At 51.8% G+C, this 22,566-nt stretch overlaps 1 protein-coding gene across 1 annotated transcript in view; it reads left to right on the forward strand.

The window, feature by feature from the left end:
* Positions 1-2,423: 2,423 nt before the first annotated feature.
* PPP1R16B (protein phosphatase 1 regulatory subunit 16B) overlaps positions 2,424-22,566 on the forward strand; it is a 66,930-nt gene continuing 46,787 nt past the window's right edge. The window contains exon 1 of the mRNA XM_068150128.1: positions 2,424-2,508. The gene's annotated coding sequence lies outside the window, so the exon portion shown is untranslated. The remainder of the gene's footprint in view (positions 2,509-22,566) is intronic.

Raw genomic sequence — 22,566 nt, forward strand, 5'->3', positions numbered from 1 at the left:
ATTCCTCCCATCCTGCACCTACACCTCTGTGGAGCTAGTGAGGAGGGGGGCATGGATGTATTTTCTTCTCAACATCTTTGTTTTCCAGGACAAGTTTATACAGTTCAAGCACATCTCCAGGGGTCGCTTGGTGACTCTTCAAACATGGTTCCGCTGTGTTATGGCAGTAATAGGTTCATTCTGGACAGAGCTCCCAGTTTTGGGTTCCTTACTGCAAGGAGGGCATTGAAGTGCTGGAGTGTGTCTGAAACTGGTGAAGGGCATTGAACACAAGTCTTAAGAGGAATGACTGAGGGAACTGGGGCTGCTTAGTCTGAAGAAGGGAAGGCTGATGGGAGACCTCATTGCTTTTTGCAAGCCTCTGAAAGGAGCAAGGCAGGGGTCAGTCTCTTCTCCCAAGTTACAAGTGGTAGGACAAGAGGCAAAAACCTCAAGCTGTGCCAGCAGAGGTTTAGGTTGGACATTAGGGAGAATTTCTTCACAGAAAAGGTTATCAAGCATTGGAATGGGCTGCACAGCAAGGTGATGAAGACACAATCCCTGGAGGTATTTAAAAGCTGTGTGGATATGGTGCTGAGTGACATGGTTTAGCAGCAGTGGCTTAGCAGTAGGGGTGGGATTGCAAGCTCTAGGCTAACGATTGGCCTTGATGACCTCAAGGGTTTCTTCCAACCTCAACAGTTCTATGATTCCTCAGAGGAGTCTCCTGCCTTCATCAGACCTACACACTCTGGATGCTGTCTCACACACACAGGTACAGCTGCAGAGATCCATGCTGGTTGCCCATAAACCCTTCCACACTCTGGATGCTGTCTCACACACAGGTACAGTGGCAAAGATCCATGCTGGTTGCCCATAAACCCTTACAGACTCTGGATGCTGTCTCACTCACACAGGTACAGCTGCAGAGATCCATGCTGGTTGCCCATAAACCCTTCCACACATGTTGTCCTGTCCAAAGGAGCAAGTCCCACTGCAAACCAGAATGTTTTAACAGAAATCCACAGCACAATGGCCAGAGCTGTGTGCCTGTTGATCTGCTAGCGCTGGGTGGAGGCCCTTTCCCAAGGAGAAACAGGGCTGAGGGTGATTAATCCTTAAACCTTCCGAAACCTATTTCACCCCGGAAAAGGCCACAGGATCCCAGGCACAGCCTCTGACAGCAGCATGAGGAATCCTCTCTGCTCCCCTCCCAGCCCATGCTGGGTTGTGTGTGGGCTCCCCAGTGCCGCTCCCTGGCCCAGGAGGCTTCTTGGCTTCTCTCCCAGCTCCGGTGACTGGTTTTGGCTCCTGGCAAAGACTCTTATCTGCCTCTCTCTGTCTGTCTATCAGACGGGCGTGAGGCACACTTCGGGAATGGCGTTTGTTTGGGGCATGGGGCGCTGCGCTCTCACAGCCTGACCTGAAAGTTACACTGCACTGGGGGTGGCTTTTGGTTTCTCCTCGTCCCTAGCATCGCCTCGCTCTGCAGCAAACAGGAACCTGCTGCCGGGCGCAGCTATTTACACCGAAAAGAGAAGGTCAGAAGGGTTTTTAACCCGGATATCCTCCCCAGCCCAGCCAACACGAGTGCAGGCAGCAGCATCTCCCATCTCAGAAGCCAGGGCAAAATCTTATCTGGGGCTGCAGTCGGCAGCTTCAGGAAGGCCGAGGCGTGGCTGCAGCCTTCCACCGAAACGCCAGGAGCTTTTTTTATCCCAATATTTATTCATCTATTTATTTATGTAATTCAATTACCCTGCTTCCCCAGCCACACCACCCACTCAAATGCAGACGAACCCTTCAGCCTTCCACCAGAATGCCAAGACCTTTTGTTTATCCCCATAGATATTTGTTTAATATCTTATTTATTTTAATTACCATCCCCCCCCCAACCACAGGACCTCCCTGAACACGGACAAACCCCCTCATTTTCCCAACCCCTCAGCCCCTTCCCCAACCCCTCAGCCCCTTCCCCAACCCCTCAGCCTTCTACTGGAATGCTAAGAGCTCTTTTTTTCTTCACCCCAGCACTTGTTTATGTGTTTATTTATGCAATTTATTTTAATTGCACACCCCCCCCCCCAGCCACACCACCCACCCCGACACGGACAACCCCTTACAACGGAACGCCAAGAGCTTTGTTGATTTGTTTATTTATTATTTCATTTATTTTAATTACACTCCCCCCCCCCCCCCCAGCCACACCGCCCACCCGAAGGCGGACAAACCTCTCTTGTTCCCAAGTCCCCCTCCCCCCCCTCCGAGGATGCTCCTGGGCTCGATGCCTTCCACCTGCCGGGGCCGGCGGAGGGGCCGGGCTGTGGATCGCCGGTACCGCGCCTTCCTCCGCGGCCGCGCCCCCTCCGCGGTCCCTCCTCGGGGCGGAGCTGCGGCCGCAGCCGGAGCTGGAGGCGGGCGGGGGCCGGGGCCGGGGCTGCGCGGCGCCGGTGCCTCCTTCCCTGCCTCCTTCTTTCCTTCCCTTCGTGTTTGCCGCCGGCCGGGCCCACTCCTACGGAGCTACCGCGGGTAAGTGCGGGGCTGCGGGGCCGGCCCGGGCAGCGCCCGAACGGGATGCGCCGGGGCTCGTCGCTCTCTTTCCAGAGGAGACTGCGGGGGGCGGGGTGGGCGAACGTGTGTCCTGTGTCCCTCATTCTGTCCCCCGGGGCGTGGGTAGGGCCGCGGAGCGCTCCGCGGGGTCCCCACCGCGGGCAGGGCAGCGGCCGCAATCACGGCGCGGAGTTTGGGTAACTCCATCGCGGTGCGGTCCCAGCGCTTCAGGAGCGCAGCCCCTGTTGGAGCCCCCAGTGAAGCCCCCCAGTAAATTGGGCTGAGCCCGCCCTGAGCGCGTCTGGGGCTGAGGAGGGAATCGCCGCTGCAAGGCAGATGTCACTCCCGCTGGCTTTGGTTTTTCGTCCCTGCCTGTGCCGTGGAGCATCGTGCCGAAGCCAGAGGCACAGGAGGTGCGGATCCCTGGGGTTTGTTGTGTGTCGGGGTTCCTGGTTGTGTTTAGAATTCCTCTCCCCTTCGGCGTGATTGGGGTGTGGAGGGAATATGCTGGAGGCAGCAAAAATGCAAGGAACCGTCATTCCTGCAATGGCACCGGGATTGTCACTGCTGGTTTCTGTGCGAGATGGTGAAGGTCTTTCCCAGAGAGAGTCTCCTTCAGGTACTGGCTCAGCAGGCAAAGTTCACCCTGAACTTCAGCCTCTTCTACAGCTCCAGGGTCTGAGATGTCAGTGGTGGTAGAAGTGCTTTGGGTTGACTCTGTTGACAAGCCAACAAGTTCATGTTTCTCTCCTTGCTTACCTCTCACGAAAAGACCTTTTCTGCACTGTAGTAACTGCTTGAGGAGGATGCTCCAAGCTACAGCAGAAGAGTAGCAGAGAAAGTGGCTTCTCAGAAGCCCCTAAGGAAAGCGGAGGGCTCACAAACGTGGGGAAATCCTCCCCCAAACCTCTTGAGCTCTCCTGTGTCCCTACCATATGCTCCAGGAGCCTCAGGATAAGCGGCTGCCCAAGGTTTCACCTTGACCCAGCCCTCGCTGACCTGCTGCCCTCAGCCCTGCCGTTACAGCTGGGTGCTTTTTCACCGCTGGGAGGGCCAGGTATGGCAGAGGCAGGAGGGTTTCTTCCTGGCTGACACTGAGGTTAGTCTGGAGGGGGGAGATCGTGTTCATTGTGAGAGATGTGGTGTGTTAAATCCTGAACGTGAGGAATGCTCCTTTCTTTCTGTGTGTGTTTGGGTTTTTTGCCCCTTCCTTGTTTAATCTCTGCAACTCTGTGTTGGACCAGAACCTGGGGCTGATCTTGAAAGTCCTCTCACTGCGTTATTTTTGGGGGGGTGGTGGTGGTGGTGGTGGTGGTGTGGAGTTTACTTCATGTCCTGAGATCTCCCAGGAGGTTAAAAAGAAAAGCCAAAACAAAACAGAAAAAAAAGAAAAACAAACAAACCACCACCAGCAACAACAAAAAAAAAGGTGCTTATTTTCCTTCTGAGTGGAAAACAGAAGTGACTACTTCACAAGGAAAATAAGGTCTGAAGCGTTGAGCTTGAGCTGGCCGTGGCGGATGCGATGAACCGCTGAGATACCGCCGGCTGCTCCTTGCCACCCGGGACCACGTGGCCAGGCTGCCCATGCCTAACAATGTCTTCTTGTTGAGCCTCTGGTTGGCAGGAGAACTGACTCTTGTGTGCCTGAGCTGGTACCGATTGTACTGGCTGCTTTGGTGCTACTGCAAGCCACTTTGTTGGGACCTTATTTCCACCACCCCCCCTCCCCTTTGGTTTAATAATTTATGAACCGCCGGTTGCCTCCAGGCACGTTTCATCCAGTAAGAAGAAAAACACCAACCAGTGTTTACTGGTTGTGTAGCCTGAGGTTGACAAATAATGAAGCTTTTGTGGATGAGGGGATGGCTCACTTTCATTTTTTTTTCTTACTCTTATGTAAACTCAGGGAAATGCAGGCTTTGTGCTAGAAAGTCTTCTGGGGATGCTACTCCGTGCTTCTTCCCATCCTTAAAAGGGTCTCTTGCAGGCTGGTGATAAAGTGAGTGTTAGCTGTGACCTTCCCTTAACCTGGTTTTGGGTCTGCTTCTCCTTTCTGCTGTTACCTACATCGGCAGCTTTCAGGTATGTAATGGTTGTGAAGCGAGATGGCAAAGGCAGGTCCTACATCTTCTCAGGCTTCGCTGGCTTGGCGTGAAAGAGGTCAATCTCTTTTTGGGCAATAAATTGCTATCTCGAGTCCCCTGCCAGATACTTATGAACCACTATCATTAACTGCAGCTTGAATCACTCCTTGGGCTGGAGGGGGAAGGTTAGCCTGCAGTTCATCCTGGCTCCTCTGAAACTGCCAAATGATGATTCAGTGACCTCAGTGGGCAAATTATATCACCAGCTAATTGGCCTCAGAAGAAAAACTTGCCTGGTATCAAACAGACTGGCTGCTGCTCTCCTTCCCTCTGAAACCCTCACCTGCCCCAGCTGATCCCTCCAGTTCCAAACACTTATGGGGCTTTGTTGAGGCCACTGGAAATGGGACATGTTAGCTATACCTGGGCATAGTGCCTGCTCCACCTCCAGCAGAGCTCGAAGGTGTTGTCCCTCAAAGTATAAAACCCTTCACATTTCAAGCTTGCCTTCAGCTCTGGAGAGCCCTCTCCTCTTCCTCAGGCAGTGAAACTGCTCGCTGTGGGTAATGTTTTTGGAGGACTCGTCTCTGCTGGGGACCCCAGCAAAGCTGAGTTTAGAAAGGAGGCGCAAATCCTGATGCTCATCACCTTGCTGTTCCCATCCTTGCTTTGGCAAAGCTCTTTTCGGGAGCAACGTGCCTCTCTCCAGCTGTACCTGGGGAGCTCAGCTTCCTGGCCCTGACAGGGGTCAGGATTAGCCCTGCGTGGGCAAGGAGACGTGCTGGGTCAGGCCTGGGGAGAGCAGGCTGGGAGGGCTCAGCCAGCAGTAACGGTCAGCCCGACCTCGCCGCCTGTTTGCTTGTTGAGAATGGTTCAGGGCTGGTGGCTTCTCTGTGAGGAGGGCAGTAATTGCAGGTGAGTGCTGGTGTAGAAGCATCCAGGCATAGCAGACTCAGCCCTGTTTGCTTAAAGAGCTGCAGGAGTGAGCCAGGAGGTGTGAAAGGGGTCAGCTGTTGGCTTTTTGCAAGGCTGTTAGTGGAGTTACACCACCTCCTAGGCTGGCCTTGCCAGCTGGCTCATCCTTTAGGGAAGTTTAAAGAGGCTTATCACAATCTTACTAGAAACCTGTCATCTCCTATCAATCTCCTTGGGGCTCCTCATCTCCTCCCCACATGCTCCTTCGCTCATTCATCCCCACGGCGCCATCCTGCCCGCGCCGCTGCCGCTCGACACCAGCTGTGCCTCTCACCAGGGTCTTGGTTAGGGCACCTTCCGCTGTGGGCTGTCACTTCCAAACTGTCCAGTGGTGGTTTTTCTTGAAAAATGTGTTATTTAGCTAATTTGGGTTGGTTTGAGGGTTTTTTTTTTTGAAGGTGACGCTCCTGAAAGGCCAGCAGAGTCCAGGTGCTTTGCAGGCTGGGGTGGAGGGGTTGGAGGAACGGGAATGGCACTGCCCAGGGAGGTGGTGGAGTCACCATCACTGGAGGTCTTTTAGAAAAGATTGGATGTGACACTTAGTATCACAGTATCATTCAGGGTTGGAAGGGACCACAAGGATCATCTAGTTCCAACCCCCCTGCCATGGGCAGGGACAACCCACACTAGATCAGGCTGGCCAGAGCCTCGTCCAGCCCAGTCTTAAACACCTCCAGGGACGGGGCCTCGACCACCTCCCTGGACAACCCATTCTTGGTGGCATGGTTTAGCTGATGTCATGGTGTTAAGTCATAGGCTGGACTTGATGATCTCAGAGGTCTTTTCCAGCCTCCATAATTCTGTGAGGACCATGGTACCATGGCTCTGAGTAAGCCAAAGCCCACCCCCAGCTGGGTGCTTCTTGGTGACACGCTCAGCGTGGAGCACAGCTTGTCTTACTGCCAGCAGCACGATAAGGGACTGGTAATTGTGGCTGTGAACAGCTGGCTGCCTGCACCTTCCACGCTGGAACTGGGATTGTTCCTGCTTCTTGGGGGCAGCAGTGCACTTGGTGTGAGCAAAGAGCACGGATGAAGGGCAGTGGAAAAAAACTGTCCAGCTTTGGGAGGTGAGAGGAATGAGTGCTACAGCCTGAGTCTCATGGCAAAGTGGGGAAGGGTTCATCAGTGAGAGCTGGTGATGCTGGGCTGAGTCTGAATCCAGTGGCACCTTTGCTAGCTGGGGCAAGTGGCACTTTTAGAGCACTGCAGCTCTTCCTGAGTGCTCTTTTCCTTGCACACCTCACAGCAGCAGTCGGTGCTGGGGTTAAGAGCCACGTAGGCACTAAGGAAAAAAAAACAATAGCCCCAGGAAGGCTCAGCCTTAATACCCATACAAAGCAAACAAATGTTGTATTGTTTGATGTGGATTAGGTGAGTTGCAAGATCTCTGGACCTGGAGGCTCAGGTAGGAAATTCAAAGCCTTTGACAGCAGTGGCTTGGATGTCCCTCCGTCCAGAGGCAGCATCCGTGTGCTGGTGCTACCGGGAGCCACGCATCCGCCTCTCCCCTCCGCTGTCACAGGGATGTGCTTCCTCCTGCACAGCACTCTGTTTGCTATCCCTGAACATTGCTAGCTGACAAGGAAGGAGATTGGTGTGTTTTCCCAGAATAGTCAGCTGATTTCATCCCATGGGAAGTGGTTGAAAAGCATGAGACAGGTGGGCTGGCATTCCTGCTTCGGAGCCATCCCCAGTTCCAGCAGCAGAAGGCCTAGCCTAGGCGTGCGGTTGTTGGCACTTTCCTGTGTTTGCATTCGAAGGAGTGTGATAGGCTGTGATTAATGAGGCTGAATGGGAGCCTGATAAATCCAAATGAACAGAAATGGCTTTGTGAGAAGGCTCTTGGTTGCATGCAAAGTGCAGACTGTGAGCTTCCCTTGGTGCTGTTTGGTTGAGGATTGGCAGGGCGCTGGGTGAGCTGTCCCCATGCCTAGGTGTCCCCCCTCTGCATACCTGCTGGAGGGGTAGCTGCTGTGTGGCAGATCCTGCCTGAGCAGGCTCTGTGCAGACCCTCCTGCCCACAGTTGTTTCTTTCCAGGACTGGGTAAATACCACATTTCCAAACATCCTGCAGCACCCCATGTCCCCATATCCAGGGTCTAATTAAGGCTGCTCTAAAAGCAGTAGGCCAGCTACCATGGCCTTGCAGATCAGAACCACTGGCCCAATCTATTTTTGAAGGGAATTAAACTAGGAAAAGGTACTGCCACTCTAGAATAAGAAGCCACCTGGGGAGTTAACCCAGAATAGTTGTTCTGCTTTGAATTCACACCCTATCTCACTTTCCAAATATGCAGGCTCTGAAAGTACAGAATAGAGGGCATGACTTCAGCAAGAGCACCCAGCAGAGCTAGGAAAACACCCTTTTGTGCCTGAGGTTTTCCCTGTACCTAGCACTGGTGAGGCCACACCTCATACCGTGGTCAGTTTTGGGCCCCTCACTCCAGGAAGGACATTGAAGTGATGGAGCAGATCCAGAGAAGGGCTGGGGAAGGGTTTAGGGCACAAGTCTTGTGAGGAGCAGCTGGGGGATGTGGGAGTTTTTAGTCTGGAGAAAAGAAGGCTTAGGGGAGACCTCCTGGCTCTCTATGACTGCCTTGAAAGGAGGTTGGAGTGAGGTGGGGTCAGTCTCTTCTGCCAAGTAATAAGTGGTAGGAAGAGAGGGAATGGTCTCAAGTTGTACCAGGTCTGCCTGCCTGTCACTGAAAGAGTGGTCAGGCATTGGAACAGGCTGCCTGGGGAGTGGTGGAGTCTTCATCCCTGGAGGTGTTCAGATCATGTGTAGACATGGCACTTTGGGACGTGGTTTAATGGGAACAGTGGTGTCAGGCCAATGGTTGGACTTTTGGTCTTTCCCAGCCAAAACTGTTCTGTGACCCTTTTCTGTGATAAATCTGCCCCATTTCTTGCTCAGTGCCCTGCAGAGATCTGCACTCCTTTCCCCACCCCCAGCCCTGACTGCCAGCTCCCCACATCCCCTCTGCTTGCCTCCCATCCTCTCTCCAGCTGCTGTGCTGCTTGCGCAGAGTGAAACGAGCATCCTGCGGGCTCATCCCCCACAAAGATCTTTTCTTAGGCTGGATGGGACCTTATCACCTTTCTTGGGTGAGTCAGTGTGAGCAGTAGGTAAGCATCAGGTGCCTTTTGCTGAGCTGGGGCTGATAACCTGAGCTGGGCACCGGTGGCAGGCGTAAATTATTTGCAGCGGGCGCCGTGGGTGCTGCTCTCGTGCTGCTCTCATCTTGCGTCGGCCAGGAGGAGGAGTGGAGATGTTTGCATCACGGTGTGAGTTGTGCTGAGACACTCCACTCTTTACACTGCTGCCTGGGGTTTGTCAAGCTCAAGTGAAATGTATGTAATTTTCACATCTCATGATTCTTTGGGGGCTGACTCATGGGTTTTTTGGCCTGAGTGAATCATAGCTCCTGAACTCCACTGCTAAATTCATTATGCAACAATTACAGGGTTGGCAATGCCACCCTAAGTGCACACAAACATGCTGGCAGCACTTTCCCCCCTCCTTTTCCCTCACCCTGTGTTGCCAGGAGACCTCCCTTGTGAGTGTGCTCGCTAGCTCTTGCCTCTCCTCTGTAGGTGAGGGGCTACTTCACACGCCATGGCTTGATGCTCTGCCCTTGAGCTGGAAGGGATGGGAATTGCAGAGGGGTAATTCTGGAACAGAAGAGAGGGGCCAGCCTAGGAGGGAAGCCTGGAGATGCACAGCTTCACTGATTGATGCCAGCTGCCTCCATTGTGTCCCAACTGCTCCACACAACATTGTGTATGGGGAAAACCCCAAGTGCAAGCATTGCTCTGCAGTGGCTCCATGTGGCCATGTTGGACGTTGGCAGCATCTCACAGCCATAAACTCTGCTTGGTTACTTGCTCAGCAGCTCAAAGGTCAAGTACCCATCCAAGGAGAAAGACCAGGCAAGGCTTAAGCCTTGCACTGGCTGTGAAGTGTCCTGTAATAGCCACCACTGTTTTCCCTGCTTGATGGTGCTAAGCTGAGATTTGGGGATTTGTGTAGGACTTGACTTCTTGTTACTGAGGTCTGGAGCATGAGTTCATCTGGTGTGTGAAATTAAGAAAGGGCTTTGTACTGGGTGGGCTTTGCTTGCTGACTTGCCTAGCCCATCAAAGCTGGTGGGAGCTGGTGCTACAGAGCTGTCAGTGGGATGCAGAAGGGCCATCTCCACCATCTGTGGGATCAGAGCAGATTGCTGGCTTTCAGATGCCCCTGCTGCCCAAATTTACCGTTCACTACCAGGACACCATCCAAATAAACCTGCTTGACAGAGCAAATACTCAGCTGAGGTATGTTCTGAATGTCAGGGTGGGGACCTGTGCTGGGGGACACCCTCCAGAAAGTCTTCCTCATGGGCAGCTGTTCTTCCCAGCTAAGTTCTTGACTGTTAAACCTCAGTATCTTTGGGAAGAGTCTCTCCCCTGGGGGAGTCTGGCTGTTTGCATATCCATCCAGACAGGAGAGAAGGAATCATAGAATCAATAAGGTTGGAAAAGACCTCAGAGATCATCAAGCCCAACCTGTCACCCAGTACCTCGTGGCTGACCAAACCATGGCTCCAAGTGCCACATCCAATCCTTTCTTGAACACCTCCAGGGATGGTGACTCCACCACCTCCCTGGGCAGCACATCTCAATGGCCAATTACTCTTTCTGGGAAGAGCTTTCTCTTCACCTCAAGCCTAAACTTCCCCTGGTGCAGCTTGAGACTGTGTCCTCTTGTTCTGGTGCAGGTTGTCTGGGAGAAGAGACCAACCCCCACCTGGCTACAACCTCCCTTCAGGTAGTTTGGCTAAACCTTTTGCTCATGGATGGGTGCAGCAATCCCAGAAATGGCAGAAGCAAAGCAGACTGTGAGGGAGGAGAGCAGCTGCCAGCGATTCTGGCACCCCACTCCCATAGCCCGGTTAACATCAAGTACCCAAAGGCAGGTTTTCAAACTAAGGAGTGGTAAATATTTGATGGCACTGAATGTCAGAGGGAACTGTATTGTCAAGTCAGGCCAACATACCATCTCTGGCTGTGGCCAAGAGGAGATGCAGAAAAACAGAGAAAGTAGGGCAGGGATGGTGACGTGGGGGTTGATAACTGCGCCTAAAAATAAGGTACTTTAGAAACACACAAATCTGCCTCGCAAGCAAGGCAGCGGCAGAGCTGCTCCCAGCCTCTGATTTCAGCTTGAAGCCGGTGGTGTTGGCACTGCAGAGAGCTGTGCTAACGTTTTGGGAGCGTTTTGCTAGCAAAACATTTTGTTGCAGTTGGATGGTTTGTGCCTGAGATAAGGCGAGTTCCTCCGGAGCTGTGCCTGGGTAGAGGCGGAGGCTGTTGGCAGAGATGCTTTCCCCTCAGCCGAGCCCCACCGGCAGCAGCCTGCTTCCCGGGCAGGGTTTGGGCTGATTTGAATTTTAAGGAGCTTTTGTCCCCTTGAAGTGTGATGGTTCAGCTTTCTAGAAGATGTGCTTATAATATTCCTGTGGGCTTCAAGGGAGAACAGTCTGGAGTGCCTGGAGGTAGCAAGATGTGGTGGAGCTGATCGTCGCTGCTGTCGCGAGTGGGCTGATCAGAGAGTCACAGAACGGGTTGAGTTGGAAGAGACCTTTAATGGTCTCCATTACTCCAAGCCTCCTGCAGCCAGCAGGGCCATCGAGGCTCGAGGTGAGAAGAAAGTTCTTCACAGAAAGAGTAATTGGCTATTGGGATGTGCTGCCCAGGGAGGTGGTGGAGTCACCATCCCTGGAGGTGTTTAAGAAGGATTGGATGTGGCACTTGGAGCCATGGTTTAGTTGTCAGGAGGTGTTGGGTGATAGGTAATAGGTTGGGCTTGATGAGCTCTGAGGTCTTTTCTAACCTGGTTGATTCTAAGATCCCCATCTAAAGCAGGTTGCTGAGAGACCCCACCAGCCTGACCTGGAATGGTTTCAGGGCTAGAGCATCTACTACCCCTCTGGGCAGCTGGGGTCAAGGTCTCATCACCCTCAGTGTGTTAAAGGAAATAAAAATTCACCTTCTCTCCACATTAAATATCTCTTTTAGTTTAAAACCATCACCCCTTGTCCTGTCCCAACAGACTGCTACCAGTACCCTATAGCAGCTATAGGATGCTGCTGTCCATGTGCTGCAGGAAGGTCTGAGCTGCTGTGCTGGAGGTTTGCTGGTGTCAAATCACCAGCTTCAGGCCCCCCACTCTTGCATGCTGGTGACTGACCTTGACCTGCTAGGTGGACTGGAAGATGAATTTTTTGGAGTGCTGCCATGCATGGTTTAGCAGTGAAATAATGAAGTTCTTGTGGAGTTCACCAAGGGACAAGAGCCTTGCCTGAGACAGCAAATCCAGATGGTGGAGCTGTATGGAGCAAACATAGGATCACAGAATGACAGGGGTGGAAAGGGATCTCTGGAGGTCATCTAGTCCATCCCACCCTGCCAGAACATCCCACACCACAGTGGGGGTGATTAATTTTTCCCAAAGTCTTAGCTCTTTACCCTCCCAGCAGAGCCTGTTGGTTCCTGGGTGGCAGAGGCAGGTGGGCAACACCAACCTGAGCAGATGTATTTGGCTCCCTGATGGAAGCAGGGTGGCTCAAGGGGCCACCTTTGGTTAAGATCTTCTGAGGACTATTGGGATGGTGGTTGATACACTCAATAATGTCCACAAGCATTAGAGCTGAAAGCATTTTGTCAGCAACAATTAAATACAGCTCTATTTTAAGTGGGTAAATCAGGTTGTTGGGAAGAACATCCTCTCTTAAATTTCCCACAGAATCAATATTCCTCCTGTCAGATGTGCAGCTCTCACAGATCCTGCCAGTGGGATCCCAGCCTACCACAAAGCTGACCCCATCATGCTGACCACAGTGCTGCTTGCCTCTCAGAACCTCTTTCCATGCCATGGAGGGATGTTTGGCTTTGGCACTGGGTGATGATTGTGCCCTGCTGGTGACGTCTGTCCCATGGCTGCAGTCTCAGGCTGCACCAGGGGAGGTTTAGGCTGGAGGTTAGGAGGAAGTTTTACACAGAGAGAGTGATTGCCCATTGGAATGGGCTGCCTGGGGAGGTGGTGAAGTCACCATCACTGGAGGTGTTCAGGAGGAGACTTGATAGGGTGTTTGGTTGCATGGTTTAGTTGATTAGGTGGTGTTGGATGATAGGTTGGACTTGATGATCTTGAAGGTCTCTTCCAAGCTGGTCTGGTCTATTCTATTCTATTCTATTCTATTCTATTCTATTCTATTCTATTCTATTCTATTCTATTCTATTCTATTCTATTCTATTCTATTCTATTCTATTCTATTCTATTCTATTCTATTCTATTCTATTTGCTAGTGCTGGCAGTCTGATGTTTGCTCCTCTGGTCTGGCAGTCTGGGGTCTTCTCTTACCTTCTGCATCAGCTAGTACACCCTGCTAGACTTGACCCTTGATCATGTGTGCCATGCTCTAGGTGTCCAGTTTGGCATTAGATACCTCCTGGCATCAATGCTGGTGTAGCAAATTCCAGTCTGGATGTGCCAGGGACACAAGTCTCATGCACACCAGCATCATCTCACAGCATGAACCCAACATGTGTTGTCCCTCCCAGCATCACACAGGGGTGGCAATGAGAGCAGGTATCCCCTGGGGAAAGGCACAGCCCGGAGAGCAGCCTGCTGAAGCCCTGCTGCTGAAAGGTCCCCTGCTGGCACGGCTCGAGGGGCTGGGGAGCTGGAGATGGAAAATCCAGGCTCTTATCTGGCTTGTTGCTGTGCCAGGATAGGGCTGTTCCCAGGGTTTGGGGTTTTGTTTTTTTTCCAGGGGCCAAAATGTGTGTAAGTGACTGTAAACAATGGAAGGATTCCTGTTAACGAGGCTGGGTGGTGGGTGGCTGGGGCTTTAATTTCTATCTTAGGGGAAGGGTGTGGGCCTCTCATGAGGGTGTTTTTAAGGTTCTGTTGGAAATGAGCTTTGGGTTTGTTTTTCTTGATTATAATTTGGGTGGTTTTTTTTTTCCCCCTCTCCAGTTTTATTTTAAAGCCTCTTTTTTTTTTTTTTTGGGGGGGGGAGCAAATTTGTTGTTGCTTTTTGTTTTGTTTTTCAAATTGCAGGTCTCTACAATGTGGGAGTTGAAAACATGGGCAGGAAAGGGAGATGCAAAGTGGGGAGAGACTCCTCACATCTGAGGAAGTTTTACACATGGAGAGTGATTGCCCATTGGAATGGGCTGCCTGAGGAGGTGGTGGAGTCACCATCACTGGAGGTGTTCAGGAGGAGACTTGATGGGGTGCTTGGTGCCATGGTTTAGTTGATTAGGTGGTGTTGGATGATAGGTTGGACATGATGATCTTGAAGGTCTCTTCCAACCTGGTCTGGTCTGGTCTATTCCTATTCTATTCCTATTCTATTCCTATTCTATTCCTATTCTATTCCTATTCTATTCTAGCAGGACTGATTTAAAAAAAACACTAAAATGGAAGCTTTAACCAGGAAAGAAAGGGGGGGTGGGGGGTGGGGAGAAAAGGGCAGAACAAATAACCAACCAACTAAATAAAAGGAGGTTATATCACTGTCACAGATGGGTTGGGCTGCTTTTCCCTGCAGGTGTCTGCATTGCAACCCACACTCCCCTATAATGTGCCATGGAAAAAACAGAGATGGAGAGCTGAATCGGAGCCTTATGCCCTCAATTAATGTCTGTTCCACATAATGGGAGCTGCTGCATGGCTTTCCTTCAGCAGTGAGCTGCCTGGCTGAGAGGATGGGGCTGCTCTCCTGTGAGGGAAGTTGGGATTCGGTTCATGTTTGCACAGAAATCCCGTTCTGATCTCCCTCTCTTTGCCTAAGGGCAGAGATCCTGCTGCTTCTCTGATGCTGGAGATAAATTTTGTTAGCAGATACTTTTCTCTGGGAGAGCAAAGGGGAGAGGGGTGTGGTGTGTAATGAATTCTTGAAGGAATACATTCTTTTCCCCCTGCCCCCCCTTGTCTTCAAGCAGCATCTTCTCTGGAGTCCTGTGTGCTGCCTGCAGCCTGTCTGCGCTGTTGCGGTGCAGTCGGTGGGGAGCAGAGGGGGAGAGAGCTTTGCTCACAGCTGGATGTATCCAGCCCTCATCTAAGGTGAAAAATAATAACAATAATAAAGAATTTATGCAATTAGTGTCTGCTCTCTGCAGGTTTGCAGGCTGCTGAGTAGTTTCCTCTTTGCACTAAGTGAAAAGGGGTGGCCTGCTTTGGTGTGGGGTTTGAGCCCTGAGCACAGCCTCTGATGTTTGACTTGATTCAAAGTCACAGTGAGGAGAGATTTTGCAAGCTCACACTGACTGAGATGTGCCTCTTCCTTCTTTGGTGAGCTGAAGGCCAGCAGCCTGGGGTGTCTTTTTTTACTGATTCATCATCAACCTGAGAGCAGGAGGAGAACCCAAGGTCCCACCCTGGGAAAGCAAAAAGGGGCTGAGCAGCTTCTGCAGCTCCAGGACACCCTCGAAGGTACACCCAGCCCAGAGCTATGCCTTAAACTGGGGCTGGAAGAGCCTGAGCTGCCTGTGGATGTGGAGGGAGAGGCAGATCCAGCTAGATCAGAGCCTGGTTGATAGGTGGAACATTGGAGAATGAAAATGTAGAGGGGGTGGAACCCCCCAGCCTCATAGTGAACATAAAACCCATCCATGTAAAAGTTGTGGATTTGAAAGTCTGCGTAGGCAAGGACAGTTCAATGTTAGAAGAGTGGCAGCCTTGAGGGAGTTGTGTGGAGCAGGCATCAAAAAGAACATTTGCTCTATGGAGCTTCAAGATTAAGGTTTTCTAAACCTCCTCCAAGTCCTGCTGCCTTATGCAGGGAATAGAGCTTGAGGAGTAGCTCTGCACATGGAGGCAATCAAGCACTGAGCTTCAACACTCTGGCTTGCTCCTAAATCATGTGTGTAAGCCAGGGGAGGTTTAGGCTGGATGTTAGGAAGAAGTTCTTCACAGAAAGAGAGATTGACCATTGGAATGTGCTGCCCAGGGAGGTGGTGGAGTCCTCATCTCTGGAGGTGCTTAGGAAGAGACTGGATGAGGCACTTGGTGCCATGGTTTAGTTGATTAGATGGTGTTGGGTGACAGGTTGGACTTGATGATCTTGAAAATCTTTTCCAACCTGGTTAATTCTATCCTATTCTAAGCTGTGCTGGGGCTTGTGTACCTGCTAAAGCACAGCCCTCTGTGGCTCTGGCCATGTCCAGTGAACCCAGAGACACAGCTCTTGATGGGAGCTTCATGGGCTAGCCACCAGCAGGTTGATTTGAACGGGGACCACCAGCAGGTTGATCTTGCTTGTTGCTGAGGTGCCACTGGGAAGAGCGTCCTGTTTCCAAGCACAGTGGTGTGGGGGAGGACTGCCTGGCACAGAAGGCCTCCACTGAAGCCCACATTGAAATATGGATAGGAAGAAGAAGCTGTATGGTGCTGTGTTGAGAGTTCACAGGAAACATCTACTGAAAATACTGAGGGGCTTTCCTCAAACAACTGCTGGGATTGTGAGGAGTGGAGCAGCTGGGAGGAGAAAAGAATGCGGCACTGGATTGATTGATTGATTGATTTCTTTATTAGCAGCATTGGCTCCAAAGAGAGATTTTTTTTTCCTCTTTCCTTGCTGTTTTGCTTTTCTTCCTTCTTGTTCCTATTTCATTCCCACTGCTAGGAGGGAGCTCACCGGAGTGGGAGAGATTATCTGCAGCTAGAGATAAAGCAGCCAGACCAAAATGCTTTCAGTTCTCTGGGGAAGAATTTAGCTTTAAATTCAGAGCTTTTTCCATAAAGCTTGAAAAATAACTGGTGTTGATTCATCTCCAGCCACCCAATTTCCCCTTGCATCGAGCAGCAATGAACCTTCCTTTGCTGCAGACAGGTAAAAGAGCCTCCTCACTTTAAGAAGGTAATTGGGGCACAGATTAAGTTACTTACTTTGCATACAAGAAACCTGTGGGAAGGCCAAGAATCTCTCCTGAAACTCCCAATTTCTGATGTGATCTCTCACCCAGAAGATTCCTGTCCCTGCTTTTCTTTCTCAGTGCCCCAGGGCAGATAGAGGAGCTGTGTTCCCCGAGGGGTCTTGGGTGAAATTTTTTCTTTAGGCAGGGTTTCCTGCCCCTCTCCCCTTCATTCCTCCAGGAGGAACCATTCACTTGGAAGCACTGAACATCTGCTGCTTCGATTGCTGCAGAAGCCCTGGGTGAGGGAAGGGGCTGCTTGCTACCACGATGCCAGGGAAATTAAATCATGCAGCGACAATTTTCCTCATTTCCACAGCTCCATGTGGTTCACCTGCAGGTGCTGCAAGGCTCCAGCACAGAGCTGGGAGAACCACACGGTGTGTGCAAGAAGAATTTGCTCTTAGAAGCAGCAGCCAGTGCTGCAAGAGTAGCACCCAGGGGTGAGCAGGTTGTCACTGCTGCCTCATGGAGCACAGGACTGGAAGCAGAGCTGTAGACTGCTTTGGGTTGGAAGGGACCTTTTAAATGTTATCTGCCAAACCCTCTGTAGTCAGCAGGGACATCTGCAACTAGAGTAGGCTGCTCAGAGCCCTGAACAACCTGATCTGGAATGGTTTCAGGGATGGGGCAGCTACCACCTTCCTGGGCATCCTGGGTCAGTGTTTCACCACCTGTGTTGCAGTCAGTGCGCAGAGATCCAGGCAAGGGGGATGGCACAACTGGTCTGGCAGAGTGTGATGACTGAAGAGATATAAACTTCAGTTCCAGAAAAGAAAGGAAAGCCTTCAGGAGGTGAACTGCAGCATTTTGAATTGCTTGCTGCTGCTGCAGCCTTTCACCACAGGTGTTCTCTCCTCCTCCTCTCTGGGCTGGGTAGGAGACGTGACTGTCTTGCAGCATTTCAGGGGAGAACAAATGTTTGGGGACTGGAATTCCTCAGAGGCACAAGAGTGTCTCTTGTGATTTGAATTCCCCTTCCCAGTTGCTGTTGGTGTCTGACCCTTTGCCTGTCTCCATTTGAAAACCCAGGGGCTGAGCTCTCCCATTCTAGGTGTGTGAGGGTGTGATGGGTTGGGTGGTAGGGCTCAAGACAATGTCAGTGTTGATGGTGCTCTAAAGAGATGCTTTCCCAAAGGCAGGAGGTGACAGCAGTTATAATAAGGAGAGGAAAAACTTGTTCCATGGTCTTCTCAGCGTGGAAGATCCTCTTGTTTTGATGCACCCTGTGCTAGTGAACCCAAGCTCAACATGAGCCAGCAGTGTGCACTTGCAGCCCAGAAAGCCAATCACATCCTGGGCTGCATCAAGAGAAGCACAGCCAGCAGGTCGAGGGAGGTGATTCTCCCCCTCTGCTCCACTCTGCTGAGACCCCACCTGGAGCACTGTGTCCAGTTCTGGAGCCTCTGTTCCAGGAAGGATCTGGAGGTGCTGGAAGGTGTCCAGAGAAGTGCCATGAGGATGAGCAGAGGGCTGGAGCTGCTCTGCTATGAGCACAGACAGAGAGAGTTGGGGCTGCTCAGTCTGGAGAAGAGAAGGCTCCTGGGAGAACTAATTGTGTTCCGTGCTCGGCAGGGACAGGGCTTAGGAAATGGCTTGGAACACATTCCCCTGCAGAGGGTGGAGTAGGCTGCTGCTGCCCTTCTCACTCTCCTCTGGGCTGTGGGAAGGAAGGGAATGGACCTTGGCTTTTTGTGCAAGGTCAGCCCCATGGCACATCCACGTTTTGGGAAGCTCCACTGCATCCCTTGCCTTGCTCTCCCTTGGGGATGGTTAACTCCTGTGTCTGTCTTTCCCTGCTGCTCCTGCCTGCCCCTCAGTCTGTCACCCCCTCATCTTGGTGCCTTTCTGGCTCTCTCTGAGTTGTGTTATAGCTGCTGGGCTGCCAGTGAGCTTTTCCTCTCAACGAGGAGTGAGTGATGAAGAGCTGCTTTGCTGCTTCCTCCAGACCTTGGGGAGAATGTGGCCAACAGCAGAGGCAGCAGTGCAGAGCATGCATCTTCAGCTGCTTTGGATCTGCTGAGGGGGATGCCCAAAAGAGGAGCTGGAAATTCTTCACTGGTGGTCATTTCTGGAGGGTGGGTTCAGCAGAAGGGCTGTGGTGGGCTTCTTATGTAGCATTTTATGGGGCAGGAGCAGCTTAGATTGTTTTGGCCCCCTTAGGAAGCAGAAGGGGTCAATGTGACAATCCCTCACCTTGGAACCCCACATCCAACAACTTGCAGTGGTGCAGGAGTTGGCTCAATGAAATAAATCAGGCAGCCACCTCCTCTGCAGGCTGCTTATGCACCCAGATCTCTGCTATAGGCTTTTGAGCTTGGTTTCCAATTCCAGCTAAGAGATTAGCTTGGAGTGAGGAGGAGAAGGCTATTTCTGTCATGCCACTGACTTGACTTTGTGCTGCAAACCCAGACACTTCACCTAATTGGCTGGGCCCAGTGCTGCAGGTGATTCTCCACAAGCAATCCAGTGAAGGAGGGCAATCTCCTTGACATCACAAGCAGCTGCTCACAAACCTGGGTCTTGAATTTTACCTTTGCTTGGAAGTTGCACAGCTTAGAAGAATTCTCTAGTTGAAGTATTTCACTTCAAGGTGTCCCATTCGAGGGTTGCTCTTCCCTGCTTTGTGTTTGTTTGTTTTTTAAAGTGGAATAAAACCCAAGCCAATTGATGACACTCCAGTGAAGGACTCTTCAAGTGTTTGTGTTCTGATCTGCTGTCATGCTGTGCTTTAAGTAGTGCCTTGGGGAGATGTGTCAGAGGATTTGCAGGTCTTAGCTCCAGCTTTGCCACTCTGGCAGGGAGGTGAGGAGGCTCTCCACCATCCCTCAGCAGCGTGGCTGCTTTAACAGATCCAGCTCCAACCGCAGCAATCCTGTGGCAAAGTGTCTGCAGGCTGACTGCTTTGTAGGGAGGGCCAGGAGGGGCAGCTCCAAGTGGTGGAACAGGAACAGAAGTGCACTTTCCCTTTCTCCTCTGTGAGTGAAAATGCCTCCCTCTAAATGTGATATGAGAAGTGTGCACTTGGGTCCCTCTCAGGCAGGGTTGATGGTGTGGAGTGGACTGATTCGTGCAGCCACAGCCTTGGGAACCTCTCCCTTCACAGAGTCATCCTTCTCTTCTTGTGCTGCAAGGGATTAAGCAGAGCCCTGGATGTCCTTTTGGGCTTAGTGGGGCTGTTTAGTTTGGAAAAGAAGAGGCTGAGGGGGGAGACCTCATTGCTCCCTACAACTACCTGAAAGGATGCTGTAGAGAGGCTGCTGCTGCTCTCTTCTCTCAGGTCAATAGTGATAGTTTGAGGCCATTCCTTCTTGTTCTACATCTGGGTAGGTTTAGACTGGACATTAGGGACAAAAATTTCACAGCAAGAGTGGTCAGGCACTGGAATGTGCTGCCCTGGGAGGTGGTTGAGTCACCAACCCTGGATGTGCTGAAAGGTGGTTTGGAGGTGGTGCTGGGGGCTATGGTTTAGGGGTGGACTTTGTAGAGCAGGGTTCTGGGTTGGACTTGGTGATCCTGAGGGTCTTTTCCAACCTGAATGTTTCTGTGATTTCTGTGAATCTTGCACTAAGGTGGGACAAAATGTTCAGGAAATGCAATCTCAAAGGCTTCTCTCAGTCAGCATTCACATGCCCTCTGCATGGACTGGTGTCTGACACAGCTGGAGCAGGACTTTCCCTGCTGCAGTGCTGAGAGGACAGCGATGGCCCAAGCACAGTGTAACAGCAGGCAGCTCACCTTGCTTCTGGCCCCTGAACTAGAGGTGCCTCTTGGCCCCACAGGGCTGGGACCTGTGTGTGTGGGGCAGGATGTCCTCAGCACAGTGACAGCAGATCTGCTGAGCTCATGGAAATGCAGCTCTGTCAAACACGAGGAGCAGCATTTTTATACCTTCCCCCCCCCTCCCCCCCCTTCTTTAAATAAAACAAACCCAAATGAGATGCTTCAGAAACCACAGCCACCCACACAGCCAGCTTCTGTGTTGCTTTGCAGGTAAACAAATGCTGGGGCCTGAAACCATGCTATAGTTAGACCCACCAGCTTGTGTCATGAGAAGTCAATGTGCCTTTGGGGGGGTGGGACAGAGAAGAAATGAGGTCACTCCAGGCAGCTGGAGTGATGGAGCCAAAGTCTTTCTGATGCTTTCAGGTCCATGGAAGGTGCTAAAGGACTTGTACCTAAGCTGGGAGAAGTTGAGGGGTGCCCTCTTCATGAACACCTCCGAGGATGACCTCTCTGCTCTTTCAGAAGTTCATTTGCTGGTTGATTTGAGCAGACACTGGTGTCTGGTACTTCAAAAGGTGTCTCTTGGTGCTCCCAGATCGCTGCACTTTGCTTCTGCAGGTCATTCAACTCCCCTTTATGTTTCTGCTGAGAGCAGAAGAGCTGCTGGAGGAGAAGGTGCACGTAGGAGAGCTGAAACACGGGCAAACAGAGCAAGCCATGTTTCTCTCCTTACAGTTTAATGTCCTCCTGCTCTTTCCAAGGTGCAGTCCTAAAACCACCACCAAAGCTTTCTGCTTTTTTTGCAGGGGGGGTAAGCAAGGCAATGCTGAACTAAAGTTTCTTTGCCTCACTAAACCTGCAGAGTTAGGTCCTCCTGATCCCTTCAGGTGTGTTTTGGGAAAATATTTGTTCATCCTTCAGCAAACAATGGCAGAAAATGGCCCGGAGAAAGGAGCAGGGTGGGAGTGGCTGTGTGGTATGCCGAGAGGCATTTCCTGCCCTCGGCTCCCCTCCTTGGAGGTATTGTCAGCAGGGCTTCAGATCTGCAGCCTGCAGTACTGCGGCCGAGATCGCCAGCAAAGATACCTTCCCAGAGCGCCTGCGAGGGGCAGGAGCTGGGCTGCTGCAGCTGGGGTCACCAGCGGTGCTGGGCAGCCTCCAGGCGAGCCTCTGTGCTTGGGAAATGCCTCTGCCTCCTGGGAAAAGCACTTGGGCAGCTGGACTGTGTTTGCACCTCTCTTTCCTGCAGGGTTTCTGGGGGCTGGGCTGAGTCCTGGGGTGCATTAAGAACAGTGTGACCAGCAGGTTGAGGGAGGTTCTTCTTCCTCTCTGCCCCAGTGAGGCCACATCAGGACTATCAGATCCAGCTCTGGGCTCCCCAGTTCAAGAGAGGCAGGGAGCCGCTGGAGAGAGTCCAGATGCTGAGGAGCTTGGAGAATCGCTGTGAGGAGGAAAGGCTGAGATCCCGGGGGCTGTTGAGCCTGGAGAAGAGCAGCCCCAGAGGGGATCTGAGCAATGCTGATCAATAGCTAAAGGATGGGGGCAGGCTCTTTTTACGGAGCTTGGTGACAGGGCACAAACTGGAAACCAGGAGGTTCCATCTGAACAGGAGGAGGAACTTCTTTGAGGGTGCTGGAGCCTTGGTGATGGTTATGCTGGCATGGGCTAAATGGAGAGGTCTCAGTACTTGAATCTCTCCTGAGATGTCTGAATGCTATGGAAGATCTTTGCTCATTAGGACTTTCTTCAGCTCATAGGAGAGCTGTGGATATGAGTAAATTGCACCCTGAAATGCTGCTTAATCAAGAGAGATTTGCCTGGGTGTTTGGAGGGGGTGAAGGATGGAGTCACAAAGGTCTGTAAGAACAACCAAGCAATTGCAGCACAGCTCAGCAAGCTGCCTTCTGAGATGGTAGCTGAGATGGCCTGGTCTTAGTTGCTTGTCTGCAGAAGCTGGACATGAGCAGGCAGGGTGAGCTTGGAGCCCAGAAGGCCAATCACATCCTGGGCTGCATCAAAGGATGTGTTGCCAGCAGATCCAGAGAAGTGATTCTGCCACTTTGCTCTGGTGAGACCTCTTCCAACCTGGTTGATTCTGTGTGTGTGGAATACTGTGTACAGGTCTGGAGTCCTCAATATAGGAAGGACGTGGACCTGATGGGGAGGGACACAAAAATGATCAGGGGGTTGGAGCACCTCTGCTACAAAGACAGGCTGAGGGAGTTGGGGTTGCTCAGCCTGGAGAAGAGGAGGCTCTGGGGAGACCTAATAGCAGCCTGCCA

Source organism: Melanerpes formicivorus, unplaced genomic scaffold (assembly GCF_026170545.1).
Source record: "Melanerpes formicivorus ecotype bairdi unplaced genomic scaffold, bMelFor1.0.p_v2 SCAF_19, whole genome shotgun sequence".
Lineage (NCBI taxonomy): Eukaryota > Metazoa > Chordata > Aves > Piciformes > Picidae > Melanerpes > Melanerpes formicivorus.